At 45.9% G+C, this 22,925-nt stretch overlaps 1 protein-coding gene and 1 long non-coding RNA gene across 3 annotated transcripts in view; one reads left to right on the top strand and one right to left on the bottom strand.

Moving 5' to 3' along the window:
* ARID1A (AT-rich interaction domain 1A) overlaps positions 1–22,925 on the top strand; it is an 88,092-nt gene that overhangs the window by 39,247 nt on the left and 25,920 nt on the right. The window lies entirely within an intron of this gene.
* Positions 4,226–13,979, bottom strand: LOC129051855 (uncharacterized). Its single transcript, XR_008516364.1, has 3 exons — positions 12,067–13,979; positions 11,606–11,720; positions 4,226–4,984 (listed from the first exon to the last, which is right to left on the bottom strand). It is a non-coding gene; the product is annotated as an uncharacterized LOC129051855 (long non-coding RNA).

Raw genomic sequence — 22,925 nt, 5'->3', positions numbered from 1 at the left:
TGTTATCCCTATATTTAAACCTCTCAATTATTTTTTTGTTAATCTTAGAATAAAATCCAGAATTTTTTTTTTTTTTTTTTTTGGGAGAGAGAGAGAGTTTCACACTCTTGTTGCCCAGGCTGGAGTGCAATGGCACGATCTTGGTTCACTGCAACCTCCACCTCTTGGGTTCAAGTGATTCTTCTGCCTCAGTCTCCCGAGTAGCTGGGTTTACAGGTGTTCGCCACTACACCTAACTAATTTATTTATTTATTTATTTATTTTTGGATACTGAGTCTCACTCTGTTGCCCAGGCTGGAGTGCAATGGCACGATCTCAGCTCACTGCAACCTCAGCCTCCCAGGTTGAAGTGATTATTCTGCCTCAGCCTCCCGAGTAGCTGGGATTACAGGAGCCCTCTACCATGCCAACCTAATTTTTGTATTTTTAGTAGAGACGGGTTTCACCAGGTTGGCCAGGCTGGTCTCAAACTCCTGATCTCAGGTGATCCACCTGCCTTGGCCTCCCAAGGTGCTGGGATTATAGGCGTGAGCCACCTCACCCGGCCTAAAATCCAGGATCTTTAATGTTAGACATCAGAAACACAGATTGCTGTTCCCTCTCAGCTCCCATCCCCTGCGTCTTTCTCATTCAGTAGGTCTGGAGTGGGGCCCGAGAATGTGCATTTCTAACAAGTTCCTCTGTGATTCTGTTGCTGCTAGACCAGGGATGGCACTTTGAGAACCTCTACTTTATTCTTTTTTCTCTGCCTTGCTCTTGGCTTTCTTTCAGTTTCTCTAAGGCACCATATGCTATTTTTTGCTTTCAGACCTTTGCACACACCCTTCCCTTTACCTCATACTTTTCCCCTCAACTCCTCCTATTCATCTTTCAGACTATATCTTAAAGACTGTTCCTTCAGAAAACTACTACCTAATCAAGCTTCAAGACGCAGCTTAAATAACTTCTATGATGACTTCCTTGACTAAAGGCCATTGTTATTTTACCTTTAAAAAAAAGGCCGGGCGCGGTGGCTCACGCCTGTAATCCCAGCACTTTGGGAGGCCAAGGTGAGCAGATCATGAGGTCAGGAGATCGAGACCATCCTGGCAAACATGGTGAAACCCTATCTCTACTAAAAATATAAAAAATTAGCCAGGCATGGCGGCGGGTACCTGTAGTCCCAGCTATTCGGGAGGCAGAGGCAAGAGAATCACTTTAGAACCTGGGAGGTGGAGGTTGCATTGAGCCAAGATCACACCACTGCACTCCAGCCTGAGTGACAGAGTGAACGCCATCTCAAAAAAAAAAAAAAAAAAAAAAAATATATATATATATATATATATATATAGCTGGGCGCGGTGGCTTACGCCTGTAATCCCAGCACTTTGGGAGGCCGAGGCTGGCGGATCACAAGGTCAGGAGTTCGAGACCAGCCTGGCCAATATGGTGAAACCCTATCTCTACTAAAAAATACAAAAATTAGCTGGGCGTGGTGGCGGGCACCTGTAGTCCCAGCTACTCAGGAGGCTGAGGCAGGAGAATTGCTTGAACCCGGGAGGTGGAGATTGCAGTGAGCCAAGATTGTGCCACTGCATTCCAGCCTGAGTGACAGAGCGAGACTGTCTGAAAAAAAAAAAAAAAAATACTGGGCACAGTGGCTTGGGAGGCCAAGGCGGGCAGATCGCCTGAGGTCTGGCGTTTGAGACCAGCCTGACCAACATGGAGAAACCCCATCTCTACTAAAAATACAAAATTAGCCAGGCGTGGTGGTGTATACCTGTAATCCCATCTACTCGGGAGGCTGAGGCAGGAGAATTGCTTCAATCCAGGAGGCAGAGGTTGCAGTGAGCCAAGATCACGCCATTGCACTCCAGCCTGGGCAACAAGAGTGAAACTCTGTCTCAAAAAAAAAAACAAAAACCTGCACAATATATAAGGCCTACAAAAATATAAAGCACAGTTCAGTACCTGAGTACCCATCTGTAGAAATCAAGCCTTGCTAACACAGGTAAAACTTTGTATAGCTCTCTGGGATCACTTATCCCTCTTGGTAAGCACCATCCTGTATTTGACAGAGCATTTTGCCAATGCCCTCTACCTGTGCTTACTTTTTTTTGTTTGTTTGTTTTGAGATGGGGGTCTCTTTGTCACCCAGGCTGGAGTGTAGTGGTTCAGTCTCGGCTCACTGCAGTCTCCACCTCCCCAGGTTCAGGTGATCCTCCCACCTCCGCCTCCTGAGTAGCTGGGACTACAGGTGTGAGTCAACATGCCCAGCTAATTTTTGGATTTTTTAGTAGAGATGGGGTTTCACCGTGTTGCCCAGGCTGGTCTTGAATTCCTGAGCTCAAGCAGTCTGCCCGCCTTGGCTTCCCAAAGTGGTGGGATTATAGGCATGCACCACCTTGCCTGGCCTAACTCTACTTACTTAAATGGTAAGCTCCTGGAAGGCAGGCACTGTGTTATTGACCTCTGTGCCCCCAGTACCTATCATGTGATGCCCAAGACCAGTGGTTCTCTACTGTGTCTGCATGTTAGAATTACCTGGGGGAGTGTATTATCTTTAAAAATTAATGCCCAGGCCCAAGCACGGTACCTCACGCTTGTAATCCCAGCACTTTGGGAGGCTGAGGTGGGCGGATCACCTGAGGTCGAGAGTTTGAGACCAGCCTGACCAACATGAAGAAACACCATCTCTACTAAAAATACAAAATTAGCCGGGCATGGTGGTGCACGCCTGTAATCCCAGCTACTAGGGAGGCTGAGGCAGAGAATCGCTTGAACCTGGGAGGCGGAGGTTGCGGTGAGCCAAGATCGTGCCATTACACTCCAGCCTGGGCTACAAGAGTGAAACTCCGTCTCAAAAAAAAAAGAAAAAAAAGAAAAAAAGTAATGCCCAGGGTTGGGTTCACAGAGTTCTGATTTGTTTGATGTGGGGTTTGGGCATTGGTGTGGTTAGCAGCTGTCCCAGGTGAATCCTGATTTGCAGGTAGAGATCTATTCCAGACTGTATCAGGTTCCTTTGCTATAGTAAACTGTTTTTTGTTTGTTTGTTTGTTTGTTTGTTTTGAGATGGAGTCTCACTCTGTCACCCAGGCTGGAGTGCAGTGGCACAATCACAGTTCACCACAACTTCCACCTCCCGGGTTCAAACGATTCTCCTGCCTCAGCCTCCCAAGTAGCTGGAATTACAGACGCCTGCTACCACACCCAGCTAATTTTTGTATTTTTGATAGAGACGAGGTTTCACTATGTTGGCCAGACTGGTCTCGAACTCCTGACCTAGATGATCCACCCGCCTCGGCCTCCCAAGGTGCTGGGATTACAGGCATGAGCCACGGCGCCCAGCCTATAGTAAACTCTTAGCACCCATACTTCTTGTTAGTACTTATCTCAAGTGTAATTTAAATTACTTATTTAATGCAAGTTCATTGAGGGCTGACTTGCTGTCTTGCTTATTGTCATAGTGCCTGGCATCTAGTTGCTTATTGCCATAGTGCCTGGCATATAGTAGACTCCAACTTATTGAATAGACGAACCTGAGCAGCGTCCATTATAGTGCTCATTCGGGAAGTATACATCTGACAGGAGCAGCTTGACTGTATTACCAGAGTCTTGCTCTGTCACTCAGGCTGGAGTGCAGTGGCACAATCTTGGCTCACTGCAGCCTCTGCCTCCCGAGTTCTAGCGATTCTCCTACCTCAGCCTCTTGAATAGCTAGGATTACAGGTGTGCGCCACCACTCTCGGCTAGTTTTTGTATTTTTAGTAGAGACAGGGTTTCACCACGTTGGCCAGGCTGGTTTCGAACTCCTGACCTCAAGTGATCCACCCACCTCAGCCTCCCAAAGTGCTGGGATTATAGGCGTCAGCCACTGCGCCCAGCTTCTGTAACTTTTCTTTTCTTTTTTTTTTTTTTGAAACGGAATCTCTGTTGCCCAGGCTGGAGTGCTGGAGTGCAGTGGTGCCATCTGGGCTCACTGCAAGCTCCGCCTCCCGGGTTCAAGCAGTTCTCTGCCTCAGTCTCCCAAGTAGCTGGGATTACAGGCACCCACCACCAAGCCTGGCTAATTTTTTTGTATTTTTAGTAGAGATGGGGTTTCACCATCTTGGCCAGGCTGGTCTTGAACTCCTGACCTTGTGATCCACCTACCTCAGCCTCCCAAAATGCTGGGATTACAGGCATGAGCCACTGTGCCCGGCCCAGCTTCTGTAACTTTTCTTACTGGGACACGTGTAAATTTACATTTTGGTCTTGAAAGTATACCTAGGATAGAGTAATGGAAAATGGATACAGGATTGAAAGCCGTGATCTGAAGAGGTTAGCTAGTGCTTCACAAACTTTAGCATGTGTTAAGAATCACCTGAATTACTGCCTCTACCTGAGAAATTCTGATTCAGTAGGTGTGCGCTGGGACCTAAGAATTTGCATTTCTAACAAGCTCTGAACTGCTACAGATGCTGCCAGTTCAGAAGACCACAGTTGGAATGAGACTGAGGTAGGTAGTAACCTTTTGAGAAGGGAAGGAAAAAAAATTACTAGACTAGGAAGCCACAGCAGTAACTAGAATAATAGTGGTGATTTACACAATAGTTTGACTCTTGATTATTTGGAAGGCACACTGTGGGTTAAGAATGGTAGAAAGAAAAGAGACTTGAAAGAAACTAGACTTCCTGTAGCTGTGGCCTCAGTGCAGTTTATTCCTGGGTAACGGAGCCCTTGCCCTGCCAGTACCACCCTGGGAGCTCTTCTGCTGTATGGTGCTCATCACTGGATCCCTTCCTTTAGTGGGGCCAAACTTAGTTGGTCACCAAATCTTAGTCTACCACAGAAATGGTTTTTGCTTTTGAATCTGGTTTCCCTTCTCTTTCTCCACTGCCTTTTGTTTTTTCAGGTCCCTGTTATCTCTCACCTGGTGTCTTGCCACAAACTTCTGACTGTTCTGTTTCTTTTCTTCCTCTTTTCCTTCCAAGTCTGTCCTCAGCATAATCACCAGAGTGATCATCTAAAAAAAAAAAAAACAAAAAAGAAAAAAAAAACCTGGCCAAGTTACGTTAATGCTTTAAAACCTGGCTACCTGTTGTCTGTAGATTTAAGTCCAAGTGTGACATACAAGTAAGTTCTTTTGGGATCTGGAGGATGAGGAGAGATGTAGGTAAGTTTCCTGTCCCTGGAGTAAAACCTGGCACACTTTTTGCTGTGGGTGTTATGTAGAAGACAGACATTTGACAAGGGTTGAACTTGCGTGACTTCTGAGGTCATTTGAACTCTTGGGTCCGTGATTCTGAATATGATACGATGATTCCTGAAGGATCCTCCTGTGTTTCATTAGTAAAATAGACATAAAACAGAAGACCATGTGCCTGTATGTTATAATGAGTGCTGTCAGAGTTTGGTGAAGTCACTGATCCATTTATGTCTCAATAGTTGAAGGAAGAAGTCATGTTGAAGTTCAGTCAGTATGAGCTAGATGTGGATGTATTTAAGTGGTTACAAAGGGAAAGTCCAGCTTGAACAGAGGTCATGCAGGGATGGGGATGAGGTGCAGTATAGATACTTGGGGGCTGGTCGGCTTCCTGGGGTGGGAAGTAACAGGAAGGAAAGCTAGATCACAGGGATCCTGCTGAGCTTAAGCCATTTAGATATGATCTTATGGGCTTGCAGATAGGTAACTGGGGCAATCATGATAAAATTAATGTTTTACAAAAATGATCCATTAGTTTGTAGTATGCTTTGAAAACGGGAGAGTCTTAAAGCAGTGGAATAAGTTAAACCGTAGAACTACTTCTGGCAAGAGGTATGGAGTTCTGGTCCTTCTGTCTCATTTGCATAGCCACCTGCTCCCACATGTGGAACATGAAGGAAAGAATACAGGACTGAGAATAAGTGGGTTCTATGTGGTGGAATATTTAAAGATTTTGATTGACCGGTGGGCAGGGGGAGTCTCATTTTTGAGGAAAAGTTAAATTCCATATTTATTTTGTGGAATATAATATAGTAAGATTTCTGAAAACAAATGTCCAGTTTCTAGTTGGAGATAGGAAACTGAAACTTGGGTAAGACCTGAGTCTGGATACAAGTTTGCGAGTTATCTGTGTGGTAGTTAATAGTTAAACCATGGAATGAAACAGGCCTCCTAAACTGTGGAGTTTAGAGATAGAAGCCAGATGGAGCTCTGGACGATGCCAGAGGCCATCAGGTAGAAGCAGCCAACAGAGAGTTGGAGAGGTCGGAGAAGGACCAGGATTGTGTAATATTTCTGGAAGCCAGGGGAGGAGGGACGAAGTCAAATTTATATTTCAAAGAAAATAGGTAGTTGGATTTGTCATAAAGCATTTCATTGGGATCCTTTTTAGATAAGGAAAAGGCCTGATTTCTGAGGGCTTGAGAAAAGGAAATGAGCAAGGGAAAGGGAAAGAGCACTCTTGAAAGGCACTGAGAAAAAGGAGAATCTGGCTGAGTCAGTCCAATTCCTCCGCTTCATCCCAAAGACCCGCATGTGTATAAGGCAGATGGAAGAGGGAAAAGTGAAGGTGCTGGCAGAATATTAGGAGGGTATAAACAGACACATCTTTCCGGAGTTGTGAGAAAAAGGAATCAAAGGCATCCACTGGATTAATTTCTAAGGGACACTATACCCTTGGCTGAAAAAAAGGTAATCTTAAAGGCTGTTGTTGAAGATTGGATCATACTCATTTCCTCAGGTTAGGTAGGAGTGAATGTTATTGATATCAGGAGGGAGGTGGAGAACAGAGTTAGGATTTGTAATGTCTATCAAATTATCCCTTGAGTTTCTGAGCCATTCTTTAGATTTCACTTAACATCTTAGCTATTACCATTCATATTTTTACTTCTGTAATGCTCTCAGACGCTGAGATCTTGGAATTACATTGGTCTAGAAAGAGGAAATACGAGGGAGCTATGCTGTCATTGTAGAATCCAAATTTTAGAGGGCAGGATTAAGGCCAGGCAAGGAGCTACAGTCAACATCAGTTATTCTGAAAAGGTAGGAATTGGAATGTACAGAATACCCACTCCTGTTTTACATATGAAAAACCAAGGGTCAGAATCAAGATTTGAATGTAGCTCTGATATTTCAGGTGAAATATTTTCTCCAGCATCCCACCCAGTAGAGGAAAGACATGGACAATCTGATCCTCTCTTCATTTTTAGGCAAAAGACTCAACTCTTTGCCATTTAGCATTTGCTAGACTTGTCCTAAAAGGAATGTCAATGGATTTCCATTTTACTTCTGTTTTCCCAGACATCCCTGTGATGGAAGCACAGATGAGTTGTGGAAAGAGCGAGTGGTAGGAAAGATAGCCAAACCTATAGGACCTGCTTGGAGGAACTAGCCAACTAGGGAATCACCTCAAACAGTGAACCGTTGACTAGAGTTTGGTTATTTGGTTCCTGTGTTGGATGAGAGCAAGCCCTGTTCTGTGTCTGTCTTCTTAGAACATACTGTCCTGGTCAATGCTAACTTTAATCAGTTAGATCCTTGTTACTCAGTGTGGTCCATTGTCTAGAAGCACCAACATCACCTGGAAGCTTGCTAGAAATGTAGATTTTCAGGCCCCATCCTAGATTTATTGGATCTAACTCTGTTAATAAGATCTCTAAGTGATTCATATGTCTAATGGTTTAGAAGCACAGAGACCCTGAGAGCTGAGAGTAAAATTTTCAAATGAAATATCAAGCTAGTAGGCCAGGCACGGTGGCTCACACCTGTAATCCCAGCACTGTGGGAGGCTGAGGCGGGTGGATCATGAGGTCAGGAGTTCGAGAGCAGCCTGACCAATATGGTGAAACCCCATGTCTACTAAAAATATAAAAATTTAGCCAGGCGTGGTGGCATGCACCTGTGATCCCAGCTACTCAGGAAGCTGAGGCAGGAGAATCCCGCCGAGAGGCGGAGGTTGCAGTGGGCTGAGGTCGCGCCACTGCACTCCAGCCTACGTGACAGAGCGAGACTCTGTCTCAAAAAAAAAAAAAAAAAAAGAAATATAAAAAATATCAAGCTGGGGCTTTGGAACGTCATAAATTTTACAGATTGTATCCAGTAATATTTAAGTAATCTCTGAGTGTGGGAGACCACCACCAGTTGTTTCGTGCATGTTTTGGGGACCCTGGCTCCTGGTGCCTTACCCAGTTCAGAACCTGTAGTGGAGCTATCCACAGCTCCCAGCATACCTCTGCAGCTTCATCTCCAGCCACTCATTTGTATCTTAAGCTTGTCACAATTCCTGGTCCTCTTGATTAGGTTGTATACCTGTTTCTCTCTCTTTCTGTCATGCTCAGCAAACTTCTACTTTGGCTTCAAAACCTAGCTGAAATACCCTCTCTGGGACTTCTTCCCCATTTTCATGTTGGCATAGCCTTATGCTGGTACCTCTGCTTGAACTGTATCTGACATCTGTCATGTTGTGCCCAGAACAGGCAGATATTCATAAACCTTTGTTGAATACCTCCTAGATTCTTGCTACCTAGCTGAGCTTCGGGAGCTGACGTTTTGTTGTTTAGGTTTATTGAGAGGAGTGACAAATCCTCTCAATAAATGCTTTAAAAATTAGAACGTTTGGCTGGGCACGGTGGCTCACGCCTGTAATCCCAGCACTTTGGGAGGCTGAGGCGGGTGGATCACGAGGTCAGGAGTTCAAGACCAGCCTGGACAACATGGCGAAACCCTGTCTCTACTAAAAATACAAAAATAGCCAGGTGTGGTGGCGGGGGCCTGTAGTCCCAGCTACTCGGGAGGCTGAGGCAAGAGAATCACTTGAACCCGGGAGGCAGAGGTTGCAGTACTCCATCTCAAAAAAAAAAATTAGAACGTTTGAAGGATTTTAATTTTACACAGTTTCTGTTCCCTTTTGTTCATTCCATGATAGAAGGAGAGAGGGCCCACAGTCCTTATCTAGGTTTTTGATGGTTGATTTTCAAAAAGATAACAGAAATGTCTCTAGCAATTTTGGTAACCAGAGAAGCAGGGTCTTTCTGAGGTTGGTGACCTGTTTTCTTTATAGCTGACCATGTATCTGTGCCTGCTCCCCTTGAATTATAGCCCAGGTGCTCTCTCAGAGTGTCGAAAAGGAAATTCCCCACCCCCTCTGTCATATCTGCCCAGACTGCTAAGAGCAGCATGTACCCTGTGCATGTAGCCATCCCTTCTCTAGAACGCTGGTTCTCTGGGCTGGACTGGCCAATCCGCTTCTCCATCTTAGTCACACTGCTCCAACCCTGATACTGCCTGCTGCCTGCTTGAGCCTGTGCTGCTTGCAGCAGATTACTGTATGCTTGTTCCTGGGCCCATTTCCTGTTTCTATTCTAGTCGCTGGTGGCTCAGCTCTGCTTCCTGCCTGTGTGTCTCACACAGATTCCTCTTGCTGGAACCTTTTGTTTCCTTCGGAACAGCCTCAATCTTTGAAAAGCAACTGAGCCTTACCTCTAGTATGATGGCTCTTGAGTCACTTAGTCCTACAGAGGACTGGCTGGAAGTACCTCTTCCCCATTAAGCACACCGTTTGAATTTTACCTTGTTTTTCAGTTTGTCCTCAGCCCTGCTGTAGGAAGTTAAGTTGGGCCAAACTTGTCCTCACTTATTAGTACACAGAGCTATCGGGACTGGTATGTCCTGATTCTTTTGTACCTGGAGCTTTTAAATGTATTTCCTACTACTCAAGAAGACACTTGGTATCCTCTCTGGCCCAAGCTTCCCTGAAGCCCAGGTGATATTATTTTGAGTTGGGCAGGTTATGCCATCCTCAGCAGAATAACAGGCTGCAGAAAACATAGGGATGGAAGAGAAAGCGTGTGCTGACTCAACCCTCCATCCTGTGTGAGCAATTCAAACCCCCCACCCACCCCCTCAGAGCTTAGGGTGAGAGAGAGAAAGTACAGTGAGGTTGTAAAAAGGGAAGAAGTGAAGGAGGTTGTCCTGGACAAATGTATTTAAAGGCCTAAGGCTCCCCCCTCTTGCCCATTTCCTACAAAAAATATGCTTTGTGAATAAATCTTTTCTCTCTTCCTTTACAGCCACTCTTTTGGGATCATTTGATAATACTGAGTCAGAGGATTTCTGTACTGGACCCTAGCTCTAGCTATGTTTAAAAGAGAGAGATGTAATATAGGGAATTTGGGCTTACAACTGGAAGGAGTGAGGGAGCTTGCTCTAGGCTTGGCCTCCAAGAAACTAGACCCAGATTTAACCTAGATTTGACCTACCAGGGGAACGTCTATCTTGGAGCTACTATTAGATTGATTGCTCTTGAATCATACCCCTAAACCTGTGATCCAGGATCAGTAAACTGGAATCAAGAAGCAGTGGCTGCTGCTGCCAGAACCAGCACCCAGTTAAGTGGAGGATGGAACCAAAATGCTCCTGCAGAAACAAGTAAAGGAGACAGAAATATGGTCTCTGCTTACTTTGATCTAATCTCATGAGTCAGCTTCTCATTAGCAGAAGCTGAATTGTATCCAAAACCAAGGGATTCTTGGAAATTTCGTTTTTAAGCTTTTTAACCTCTACAATTAGAGAAAGAATAGAATGGAGGCTGCATGAACCAGCCCAACAGAATATTTACAATACTGACACCCCCATTCCCGTCTCCCCTCCCACCCCCAACTTTACATATGAGGAACCTAAGGCCCAGAAAGGGCAAGAGACTTGTCCAAGGTCATTCAGTAAATGAGAACATTGGATTCTCTGACTGCTAGTCCAGTGGTTCTACTGTTGCTTTTACTGTTAGGACCAACTCCTGTACAAGACCAGCAAAAAGATCCTTTAAGAAAAGGAAGGCCGCGGGCGCGGTAGCTCACGCCTGTAATCCCAGCACTTTGGGAGGTCGAGGCGGTGAGATCACCTGAGGTCGGGAGTTCGAGACCAGCCTGACCAACATTAAGAAACTCCGTCTCTACTAAAAATACACAATTAGCCGGGCGTGGTGGCATGTGCAAGCAAATCCCAGCTACCTGGGAGGCTGAGGCAGGAGAATCACTTGAAACCGGGACGCAGAGGTTGCAGTGAGCCAAGATTGTGCCACTGCACTCCAGTCTGGGCAACAAGAGCGAAACTCTGTCTCAAAAAAATGGAAAAATGCCACATTCAGAAAATGGACTTTGCCTTCTGTATTCTCTTTGGAGAAAGGGAAGGAGTTATGAACAGATATGAGGTTGAGATTTCTAGATTTCTAGGCAAAGTTAATGATACTACAGCTTCTGGATTTAGTTCTGTTCTCCAAAAGGATGTAAGAAGCATTTGCTCTGAAAGGAAGAATTCTCAAAAACTAGAATGTCCTGATATTCCTTAGTCATCATGGATGAACTCAGTTGTTGTGACAGTGGCTCACCTTCATCTATTCCCCCTTGCCTTTTCTTTTGCTGTTGGTGCTTTTCTGTTCAAAAAGATCAACCAAAATCAGAAAACCAGCCCCCAGATGTTTGTTTGCCCTGCTGTTTCATGTCTGTCCTTGGGGGGACTTGGGTCTTTTGAACAGGAAATGAGCCAAGTCCACCTAGAAATACTATCTTTGTAGAAACCACTAGGGTCCTTTAAGCCAAGGTGAGAATCTGTTTCTTCAAACTTGGCCCAGAGGGGAGGACCTGTAGGTGTGGAGCTATGTTAACATACCTGGCCAGGCGCAGTGGCTCACGCCTGTAGTCCCAGCACTTTGGGAGGCCAAGGCAGGTGGATCACGAGGTGAGGAGATTGAGACCATCCTGGACAACATGGTGAAACCTTGTTTCTAGTAAAATACAAAAATTAGCTGGGTGTGGGCTGGGTGCGGTGGCTCATGCCTGTAATCCCAGTAGTTTGGGAGGCCAAGGCGGGCGAATCACCTGAGGTCGGGAGTTCAAGGCTGGCCAATATGGTAAGACCCTGTCTCTACTAAATAATATAAAAATTAGCTGGGTGTGGTGGCAGGTACCTGTAATACCAGCTTCTTGGGAGGCTGAGGCTGAGGCAGGGAGAATTGCTTGAACCCGGGAGGCAGAGGTTGCAGTAAGCCGAGATCGCGCCACTGCACTCCAGCCTGGTGACAGAGCAAGACTCCGTCTCAAAAAAACAAAACAAAAAAAACAACACCATACCTGATAAATCAAATGTAGAATTAGCCCTATTGTTTTTTTCTGTGTGTCTACGACATACTAGAAAGCTGTGATGAAATCGATATGTATTCTGTTGCCATCCCTCTGGGGACCAGTGCTTGGTCTCCTGATCCCCCTACTCGATGGCCTGAAAGTGTTTCATCTTCCCTGCCTGTTATCAGCATAGAATTGGTTGGTATTGTGACATAATCTGATTGCCTTGAGGCAGAGTTTACCTCCAAGCTGTTAGCTTCCTTCCCATTTGACCTTTCCCAAAGAAGCTAAGAATCCATGCCTTGTTGAAGGTGGAAACTAGGGGTTGAAGGCTTAATCTTGAGAGTCAGCGAACCTGTCCCTTAAGGCCAGCTTTGATGTGGGAAGAATATTGAATATTGTTTACTGAGATGGAGACGGGTGAAAGTAATTTTTCCTGACATTTTGGGGAAGGTAAGAGGGAAACCAAATTTAGACTAAAAGGGATCAGTGGCCAGGTGTGGTGGCTTACACCTGTAATCCCAGCAGTGTGGGAGGCTGAGGCAGGAGGATTGCTTGAGGCCAGGAGCTGGAGACCAGCCTGGGCAACACAGCAAGATCTCCATCTCTACCAAAAAAAAAAAAAAAAAAAAAAAAGTTGGCCATGGTGTTGCATGCCTGTAGTCCTGGCTACTTGGGAGGCTGAGGCAGGAGGATCGCTTGAGCCCAGGAGTTTGAGGCTGCATTGAGCTATGCTTGCACAACTGCACTCCAGCCTGGGTGACAGAGCAAGACCCTGTCTGAAAAACAAACAAATAATATAGGTCAATGTTCAGAGGAACCATTATCAAGAATATTTGGATTTTTATCCCTCTTATTTTCTAGAACTTGATTATAGCTCCCCTGTGTTCAGAGTTGTTCTTTTCAAAGTCCTTTGAGGTTGTATTCTGGTTTAAGATTCTATCCATTTCTCACTCTCAGATCCGTTTGTTCCACCCTCTCCCCCTAAATATTTGAATTTTATATAGACCAGTAGGCTAAGGTAGGGAAGACCACTGACAAGTATAAATTAAAGAGTTTACAAAACCAAGGAGGCCATCCAGCCCGCTAGTTCTAAGCCATGTTCAGCACAGTACCAACTTTGCTTTCCCTGGCTATCCTTGCTTGCTTTCTGGTTGCTTTAATTCTGAGGGGCAACCAGGCTTGCTGTAGAGAGAAGAGCCAGATGATGTGGAAGCCTAAGGCAACACCCCCTCCTTGTTACAATTCTCATACCCAGAACTCTGCTTGCTTTCTGTGTTCCTTTCCTCTCACTCCCCTTTCCTGCCCTCTTTACTCAAGTTCTAACATTATAGCTGATGATCTTCATAATAGAACGAACTCTGTTTGGTTGACCTTCCTAACAGGGAATGCTTGGCTTTGAGAAAGTAGGGGGTTCCTAACTTCTTTGCCTTCTCTAGCTTTACAGTGCTCTTATTTCCTGCTGGGATTAGAACAGCCCTATTCCATAAATATGCACTGCTCTTGGCTGCTCTAACTCAGGCCCAGCTCTGACCCAGATTCTTTTTTTTTTTTTTTTTTTGTCAGATTTGAGTCTATTAACTAGTGACCCTCAAAACACTTCATACATTTTTGGCCAAAAAGTGGTTACTGACTGGATACAGTGAGAAGCCTTTAGGGGGCAGGGTGACTGGTCAGGCAGGTAACATGGTATTATACAGGCCTGATGGGGACTGTGACAAACTGAAAAGCAGGGTTTCAACCAGTTAGTGGCCTATGGGAGTTCCAGAATCATCATCATCTTCTTTTTTTTTTATTTTTCTTTTGGAAGAAGTTAGATGCCTGGGGTCTGTATGAGGGTGTTAGGCAATGAATTAAAAAATTCTCGGCCAGGCACGGTGGCTCACGCCTGTAATCCCAGCACTTTGGGAGGCCGAGGCAGGCAGATCACGAGGTCAGGAGATCGAGACCATCCTGGCTAACACGGTGAAACCCCATCTCTACTAAAAAATACAAAAAATTAGCTGGGCCTAGTGGCGGGTGCCTGTAGTCCCAGCTACTCGGGAGGCTGAGGCAGGGGAATGGTGTGAACCCGGGAGGCAGAGCTTGCAGTGAGCCAAGATCGCGCCACTGCACTCCAGCCTTGGTGACAGAGCAAGACTCCGTCTCAAAAAAATAATAATAATAATTCTCTGGGGCCTGTGGGTCTGTCCCTGCAGTGTCTTGTGGACTGCCCCTTGTAGCTTTGGCTCTCTCTTGGATTTACTCCCTTTGAGCTGGTGCCTAGAGTTTCTCCGGGGGTGGGGGACAGCTGTGAGGAGCACCTTCTCATCTATCCTTTGCCAGTTCTCATTGTGTTTGGTGTTTGTTTTTTTGGTTTGTTGGGGGGCGGCGGGGAGTGACAGGGGAAATATTGAGCAGAAGCACTCGATGTGATTAAACCTCCGGCTGAGCAGATCTGTGGGAGTAGAATATCGACCCCTGGAAAATCAATGGCTGCTGCAGTGACCCAGCCGCTGTTTGCAGGGGCTACCACCACAGGAATGCAAGCAGCCCAGCAGTCTTTCTTCTCCCCACCTTTTTACCTCATCAGTGTCCTCACCCTCCACCCAAAGGGTCAGACCTGCCTCAAGAGATTTTGCAGAGGTGGGTTAGAACAGCACGTTCTCGTATTTTCACAATTAGACTGAAATTTCTCCAGTGACACAGAGACCTGCCTCCGGCAGCCTCCTTTCTAGACATTCCTTTTCTGCACTGCTGCAGTTCTAGCAACAGCTCTTACCAAGTTGCCAAGACCCATTCGGGGTTGTACATCTGAGTTTTAAACAGGAGGATCGATTCTCTTGATACCAGCACCCAAGAGCCCCTCCCTTGTGGAGGTCTAGAATTCAGGTACTGGGGTATAGGATGGGGGAATAGAGATTAAGGGAAAGAAAGAGGACTAAGAGAGATTGCGTCTAAAGAGGATGCTTTTGAGTAGATAATTCATTGAGCAGCATTTATCAAGCATCTTGTCGTTTGTGTCTGGCATCTTTCTGGTCACTAATAGCCTGATCTTGCTCTGGTCCCACAGGCTAGTGGAGAAAAAGGGCAGACAGAACACAGTGCCATCAGTCCTGTAACACTGCATCTAGAGGAGCCTCAGAGGAACTCCGGGCCCTGCCTATAGGGTGAGAGTAGGGAACTAGTCCTGTGACTTGGGTCAAAGTAGATGGTTTAATAGACTAGCTAGCAGATCTCTGTTTGGAGCATGGAGGCTTCTGATTCCTCACTGCCTCCACAAAACTGTTTTCATCTTGGAAGTTTCCAAGGCTAAAAAACAATTTTAGCCTGTAGTTGTTGTACCTATAATGCCAATTCTACTCTGGTGGTTGGGAAATCAGCCAGCCTGCTGTGTGTGAAAGGAGAGCTCAGTTGCCCTATTGTTGGAGCACCTCTGTGGCTAGAGGGTTGAAGCTTGCTTGGCTTTTAAAGCCTCTAGAAAGGAGCCTTCCCGTCTTGTAGCTTGGAGAGTGGGGCCCCTAAACAAAACCCAAACATCCTGCAGTTTGGAAGGGTGGCTGCAGTGCTGGGTGAGGAGGAAAGTGTGAGGGTTTGAAGTGGCCTAAGAGGAGGCCATCTAGAGGCCAGGAATATCTTGATTTTTTTTTTTCTCTGTGAGCCACACCCTTGTGATTGATAAAAGGATTAGGACATATTCAGTTTGAATACCAGCAGAGACCAGGCTCCTACCTTCATGGGACTTCTGCTTGTTTCCCTACATTCAAAGTCACCCTCCCCACAGCCCTCTGTCCTCTTACACATTAAGTACCCTACAGAAAACCCAGGGGTAAGAAAAAGTACTGTACCCTTCAGTTTAGCATAGAAAAATTAGGTTGAAGTTGAAGGTTATCAGTGAAAGGGCCGATTTGAAATAAACGCTGAAAGTTGGTAACCAAGAGTAATTAGGAAAGAGTGGGGCCGGGCATGGTGGCTCACACCTGTAATCCCAGCACTTTGGGAGGCCGAGGTGGGTGGATCGCCTGAGGTCAGGAGTTCGAGACTAACCTGACCAACATGGTGAAACCCCGTCTCTACTAAAAATACAAAAATTAGCCAGGCGTGGTGGCGAGGGTCTGTAATCCCAGCTACTCGGGAAGCTGAGGCAGGAGAATCACTAGAACCTGGGAGGCGGAGATTGCAGTGAGCTGAGATTGCACCACTGCACTCCAACCTGGAGGACAGGGCAAAACTCCATCTAAAAAAAAAAAGGACAGAGGGGAACACATAGCATCATAGATTTGTAGAGTTTGATTATCTAGTATAAGTCTTTCCTTCAATAAAGGAGTTAAGTGAGCCTCGTGAGGTTAGCCAGTTGAGTCAAGTAGCTAATCACGCAGCATGTCTGGTGATATAGGTTGTTGGCCTTACCTCTATTAGAGCATGGAACCCAGCCTTTGATCATGTCAAGCTTCTATTAATACCTTATGGAAAGAGTGTAAAGTAATAGTGGATTTGAACCTCAGGTCTATTTAATAGCTGTCTGTCCTTGGGCAAGTCACTTCTGAACCTGCTTCTTTGTTAAAATGGGGATAATACCTATATCAGAAGATGACTGTGAAAATTAAATGAGAGTCAACCACTCACCTTAGGGTTGAATATGTGATAGTCACATATTCATGTCAATTCTGCTTCCTTTCAAAAGGAAGATATAAAGGAACTTTATTAACTTTTTCCAACATCCTTTGTATTTGGAGATTTGGTCTCCAGAGCTTTCTTTATGGATTCTGATGTGTATATAGGGGGTTTCCTCTGGAGATGGGCCCCTGAAAAGCATTCTGGAGACAAGAAGAGTCTTAACCCTTCTCTCCTGTGTCTTCCCCATCAGGTGGCCAAAAGGTATCAGGAAGAATGAATCATTATCTTCAGAACAATAGCCTATTGTAGAAAAAGAGAAGAGGGAGTTTGGTGGGGGATCTCATCCTATGTGATGGTTTCTAAGATACAAACCAAGTTTTTGGAAACTTGACGGGGGCAAGTAGGAAACAGATTTTTCTAAACCTTTCCTGGAGTAGTTTCTGCTGTTCCAAACCATGGAGGTAGTCCATGTAGGTGATAGGGCTTGGTCCTACACTAAAAGGGTAGTGTCAACCTCTGCATCTTTTCTTCCCCTTCCTTACTACCTGCTTAACTCCTGACCTGGAATTACCACCGAGTGTGAAAGGCAGCCTATTCTGTGTGTTGATTCTTTCTTGGCATTTCAGTTAACATCAGCAAGCCTGCTCTCTAGGCATAGGTGGCAGTTAATCTGTTGGATTGAGACCAATCTCGAATAATGTCACAGCAGTTCTGTAACTCTTGGAGTCCCTACCAGTCTGGGGTGGGTCAAATTTCTCTTTCTTACATTTATAGGAAAGACTAAGGAGAAAAAAAGAGAACTTATGACTGAAACTTTATTGTACAAGTGTTCAGTAGAGGTAGCCTCTTCTCTTCTGCTACCCTCAACAAATTGTTGCTTAAGGAAGGTTTTATGAAAAGCGCAGTCTCCCAAAAACTTACTTGCCTTAAGTAATTAATTTTGTCTCAGTTTTTCTTCCTTAGAGTTTAAGGCTATTGCCTTCTCTCCTACCTTTTCCTTTTCTTCATGGGTTATGTTTCCCAGTCTCTTCTGTGTTCTTCAGGATTTCCTCCCATTCTTCAACATGAGAGCAGCCTAGGGGCGGGGCGGGGATAGGGGACTGACAAATTACTAGTGTAGATTTGGGCATTATGGAATTTTTTATTCAAGTATTGTCATTTAAGTGGGGGTGGCTGAGCTGCAAGGTTCCCAGTGCACACACTTACTACAAGCATTTGCGTAGGATTTACCTGGTTCTCATGATGGGTGGTTTACCTGCCAGTATCAGTACAACTCAGCAAAAGCTTTCCCCAACTAAATGGATACAAGAACTCCATCTGGGTTTCCCCAAGGATTTAGCCAGATTTATGGGAAAACCCTAAATCTGAGCATTGCCATGAGCCTATTCTTTATACTTAACCTGTTGCCATTTAACCTGCTCAGCAAAATGAACTGATGTCATCCTCATGTGGCTCTGTTGGGAGGTAATTTAAACTTCCCTCCTCTAACCCTGATCTGGTATCTTCCTGCTTAAAAATATTCTTCAGTGGGCAGCCAATTCATCTTAGAACTTGCAGTTCTTCCTGTGATAGTACCAGCACCCCCACCGCCCCTACCCCACAAAATAAGGTATGGACTATGTGATTTCAGGCATGGTTTTGTTGTGGTGTGAAAAGAAGGTGTTAGCTGCTGAGTTCTGTTTGTCAGCAGAGCCTGACAAACTCATGCTGGCACTCACTAGGGCTGGGCAACCAATCACAGCTGGAACGGTTATCGTCATGGAGTCCCTATGGGCTTCCTCTATCAGGTCACATCCCAAAATAACATTGGGCAGTATTTCAAGTAAAGAAATGAAGGCTTTCAGGGCTGTAGCCAGCCTGGAGTGTGAGATTCTGTGTGAAATAGTTGGATCTGCTCCAGCGCTTTTGATCTGCATGGTAGATGAGCAATAAAATGCACAAAACACATTGGAAACACGTGAGGAAATTCTCCTGGCCCTGCTGCTTCCTTGGAACTGGTAGGGCACTGAGTGGGCTGATCCTCACCTCCCATCTCTCAGCAGGATTATACTTGGAGGAGAACAAACACGGGAAAAGAAATCTTCCCATTAAAGGGGCATTGCTACAGTTATTTCCGCAGTCCTTCCAGAAGATGCTGTTAGGTGGGCTCTTTTGGGAGAACTGAGAACCTGAGAGTCCTGAGATGCCAAGGGCATCCCTCACCAGGGAGAATAGGGGCTTGGATTGCAGTGGCGCGATCTTGGCTCATTGCAAGCTCTGCCTCCTGAGTTCACGCCATTCTCCTGCCTCAGCCTCCCGAGTAGCTGGGACTACAGGCACACACCACCACCCCTGGCTAATTTTTTGTATTTTTTAGTAGAGATGGGGTTTCACCGTGTTAGTCAGGATGGTCTCAATCTCCTGACCTCGTGATCTGCCTGCCTCGGCCTCCCAAAGTGCTGGGATTACAGGCATGAGCCACCACACCTGGCCCGATTGAACTTTTTATTAATGATAAATGTGTTGTAGAAAACTGAACTGTTAGGAACATTGAGGTCTGACTCAACAATCAGACATCTGGCTTTTTGTGGAACAAAAGACCTGAAAAACTGGCTTTTTGTAGAGTAGAAAGCAGAGGTGTGTCCTGTGAAATAAAAGGACGTGGAGCTGAGAGCAATATCTGTTCATGTAGATAGAGGGGCAGGACATCTTTTGGAGACTTCTGCCCTTACCACTCCCTCCCATTTCCCAATAAAAATATTTACTATGACTAGCCACTGGGACTGGTGGGGTATGTCTTAGAATTTATATTGCTGGTATGTTGTTATATCTCTCATTCCAGAATATTGCTGCTGGTTGTTTGACCCTGACCATATGGTGCTAGGGGGGTTTCATGCATATGCCCCATGGGTGTCACAGACTTAGATTTATCCAGCCCTCTCTGATTGTATATGTGAGAAAACTGAAGCCTGACTTGTTGCCAGTTTGCCTAAGGTCACAACTGATAAGTACCAAAAGCTGGGCCTTGGTTTCCTAACTCAGACGCCTGACCTTTCTCCTCAGTTCATATAGTGTCACAACATAATGGAGAGAGAAAGCCAGCATGGCCTATGGGGTTCAGCAGTCCCGGGTTTAAAATCTGGCTTCCACCACTTGCCAGATGACCTAAGCATGTAACCCAATCTCTTTAGGCATCAGCTTCCTCATCTTCAAATTGGTAATGTGGCTGGGTACAGTGGCTCACTCCTGTGATCCCAGCACTTTGGGAGGCCAAGGTAGGAGGATTGCTTGGGCTCAGGAATTTGAGACCAGCCTGGGCAACATGGTGAAACCCCACCACTACAAAAATACAAAAAAAATTAACCGCGTGTCTGTAGTCACAGCTACTCTGGAGGTTGAGGTGGGAGGATGGCTTGAACCCAGGAGACAGAGGTTGCAGTGAGCCAAGATTGTGCCACTGCACTCCAGCCTGGGTAACAGCCAGACCCTGACTCAAAAAAAAACAAACCAAAATGGTAATGGTAGTAGTATCTATAACCAAGAATTGTAGAAAACTGGGTAACTTTGCTAAGTGTCTGGCATATAGTAGATGCTTAAATGGTAGCTGTAGTTAATCGTAAATGATTTGCCCCTTTCTTTGCTAACATTTTGGCTCTTAAAATTATTTGAAACCAACTGTCTGATGCTGACCAGTTGCCATCTAATGAAAATGATAGTTGAGAGGTTGGCCTCAAGCCAACCAAATCAGAGAGATAAGAAGATTAATGCTCTTCCTTCCCCAGTATTTTTCTATACCCAGGCATCCCAGCCAGGTGGGACTACTGTTGACAGTGGTTTATTTAGCCCTTTTTCTCCAAGAAGCTCAGGGCACTTTACCAAAAGTGACAGCTCTCCTGAAGAAGGGGAAGCCACCTCTTTGCCAGCCACGGATGCCTCCAGAGTTCTGAGACCCCAGCCCCAAGAGCTACAAAGGTTTTCTTTAGGCTTCTAGGATCCCTCAGGTGGACCAGGGGCATTCTCCTTTTGGATCTGTGGTGAGCCTAGTTTTTTAACTGAAAGTGTGGTTGAAAGGACCTCCTCAGTTCTTGCCCTGAGCTGATAGGAGTGGTTGGTGGGTTTTGTTTTGTTTTGTTTTTTTCCCTGAGATGGAGTCTCGCTCTGTTGCCCAGGCTGGAGTGCAGTGGCACGATCTCGGCTCACTGCAACCTCCGCCTCCTGGGTTCATGCCATTCTCCTGCGTCAGCCTCCCGAGTAACTGGGACTACAGGCACCTGCCACCACACCTGGCTATTTTTTTGTGTTTTTAGTAGAGACAGGGTTTCACTATGTTAGTCAGGATGGTCTGGATCTCCTGACCTCGTGATCCGCCCGCCTCAGCCTCCCAAAGTGCTGGGATTACAGACGTGAGCCACTGCGCCTGGCCGGGTTTTGGTTTTTTGTTTTGTTTCTTGTTGTTTGTTTTTTTTCTTAGCGCTTTAGTACATGTCCAAAGATACACACCAAGGCCAGGGGCAGTGGCTCATGCCTGTAATCCCAGAATCTTAGGAGGCTGAGGAGGGCAGATTGCTTGAGCCCAGGAGTTCGAGACAAGCCTGGGCAACATGGCAAGGCCCCATCTCTGCAAAAAAATTTGAAAATTAGCCGGGGGGCCGGGGGTGGTGGCTCATGCCTGTAATGCCGGCACTTTGGGAGGCCAAGGTGGTGGATCACCTGAGGTCAGGAGTTCAAGACCAGCCTGGCCAACATGGAGAAACCCCGTCTCTACTAAAAATACAAAAATTAACTGGGTGTGGTGGCGCACGCCTGTAATCCCAGCTACTCAGGAGGCTGAGACAGGAGAATTACTTGAACCCAGGAGGTGGAAGTTGCAGTGAGCCAAGATCATACCACTGCCCTCCAGCCTGGGTGACAGACCCAGACCGAGACCCTGTCTCTTTAAAAAAAAAAAAAAAAAAAAAAAAACCACAAAGATACACACCAAATTGAACAGCGGTTTCTCTATTGAGGGCAACAGAAAGACAGCCATGGGGGACTTTGACTTCACCTATAATAGCTGAAATGTTTTTTTTTTCCCTTTTTTGAGACGGAGTCTCACTCTGTCGCCCAGGCTGGAGTGCAGTGGCGCAATCTCAGCTCACTGCAAGCTGCGCCTTCCAGGTTCACGCCATTCTCCTGCCTCAGCCTCCCGAGTAGCTGGGACCACGGGTGCCCGTCAACCCCGTCTGGCTAGTTTTTTGTATTTTTAGTAAAGACAGGGTTTCACCGTGTTAGCCAGTATGGTCTCGATTTCCTGACCTTGTGATCCGCCCGCCTCGGCCTCCCAAAGTGCTGGGATTACAGGTGTGAGCCACTGCGCCCGGCCCAATATCTGAAATGTTTTTATCATGAGAATGTTTATGTTTTACTTGTATAACAAGAGACAAAAATGATCAAAACAAAACATTTAATTTTTATAATCCCAGCTACTCAGGAGGCTGAGACAGGAGAATCGCTTGAACCTGGGAGGTGGAGGTTGCAGTGAGCTGAGATCATGCCACTGCACTCCAGCCTAGGCGACAGACGGGGAGACCCTGTCTCTTAAAAAAAAAAAAAAAAATGCCAAGGTGAGCGGATCACGAGGTCAGGAGATCGAGACCATCCTGGCTAACATGGTGAAACCCCGTCTCTACTAAAAATACAAAAAAAATTAGCCGGGCGTGGTGGCGGGCGCCTGTAGTCCCAGCTTCTCGGGAGGCTGAGGCAGAAGAATGGCGTGAACCCAGGAGGTGGAAGTCGCAGTGAGCCGCGATAGTGCCACTGCACTCCAGCCTGGGCAACAGAGCAAGACTCCATCTCAAAAAAGGGGGAAATAAAAACGCACAAAAATACGCACCAAATAATTGAACAGTGGTTTCTCTGTTGAGGGCAACAGAAGGACAGCTGTGGGGAACTTTGGTTTGGGGGACTTTGGCTTCACCTGTAATATCTGAAATGTTTTTATCATGAGAATGTTCATGTTTTACTTGTATAACTAAAGACAAAAATAATCAAAACTTTTTTTTTTTTTTTCTTGAGACGGAGTCTCACTCTGTCACCCAGGCTGGAATGCAGTGGTGCTGTCTTGACTCACTGTAACGTCCACCTCCCGGGTTCAAGGAATTCTCCCTGCCTCAGCCTCCTGAGTACCTGGGATTACAGGTGCCCACCACCACGCCTGGGTTTCACCATGTTGGCCAGGCTGGTCTCGAACTCCTGACCTCGTGATCCGCCTACCTCGGCCTCCTAAAGTGCTGGGATTACGGACATGAGCTACC

This window comes from Pongo abelii, chromosome 1 (genome assembly GCF_028885655.2).
Source record: "Pongo abelii isolate AG06213 chromosome 1, NHGRI_mPonAbe1-v2.0_pri, whole genome shotgun sequence".
Lineage (NCBI taxonomy): Eukaryota > Metazoa > Chordata > Mammalia > Primates > Hominidae > Pongo > Pongo abelii.
Note: the sequence above shows the minus strand (reverse complement) of the source record. Positions and strands in the feature narration are given on the sequence as shown.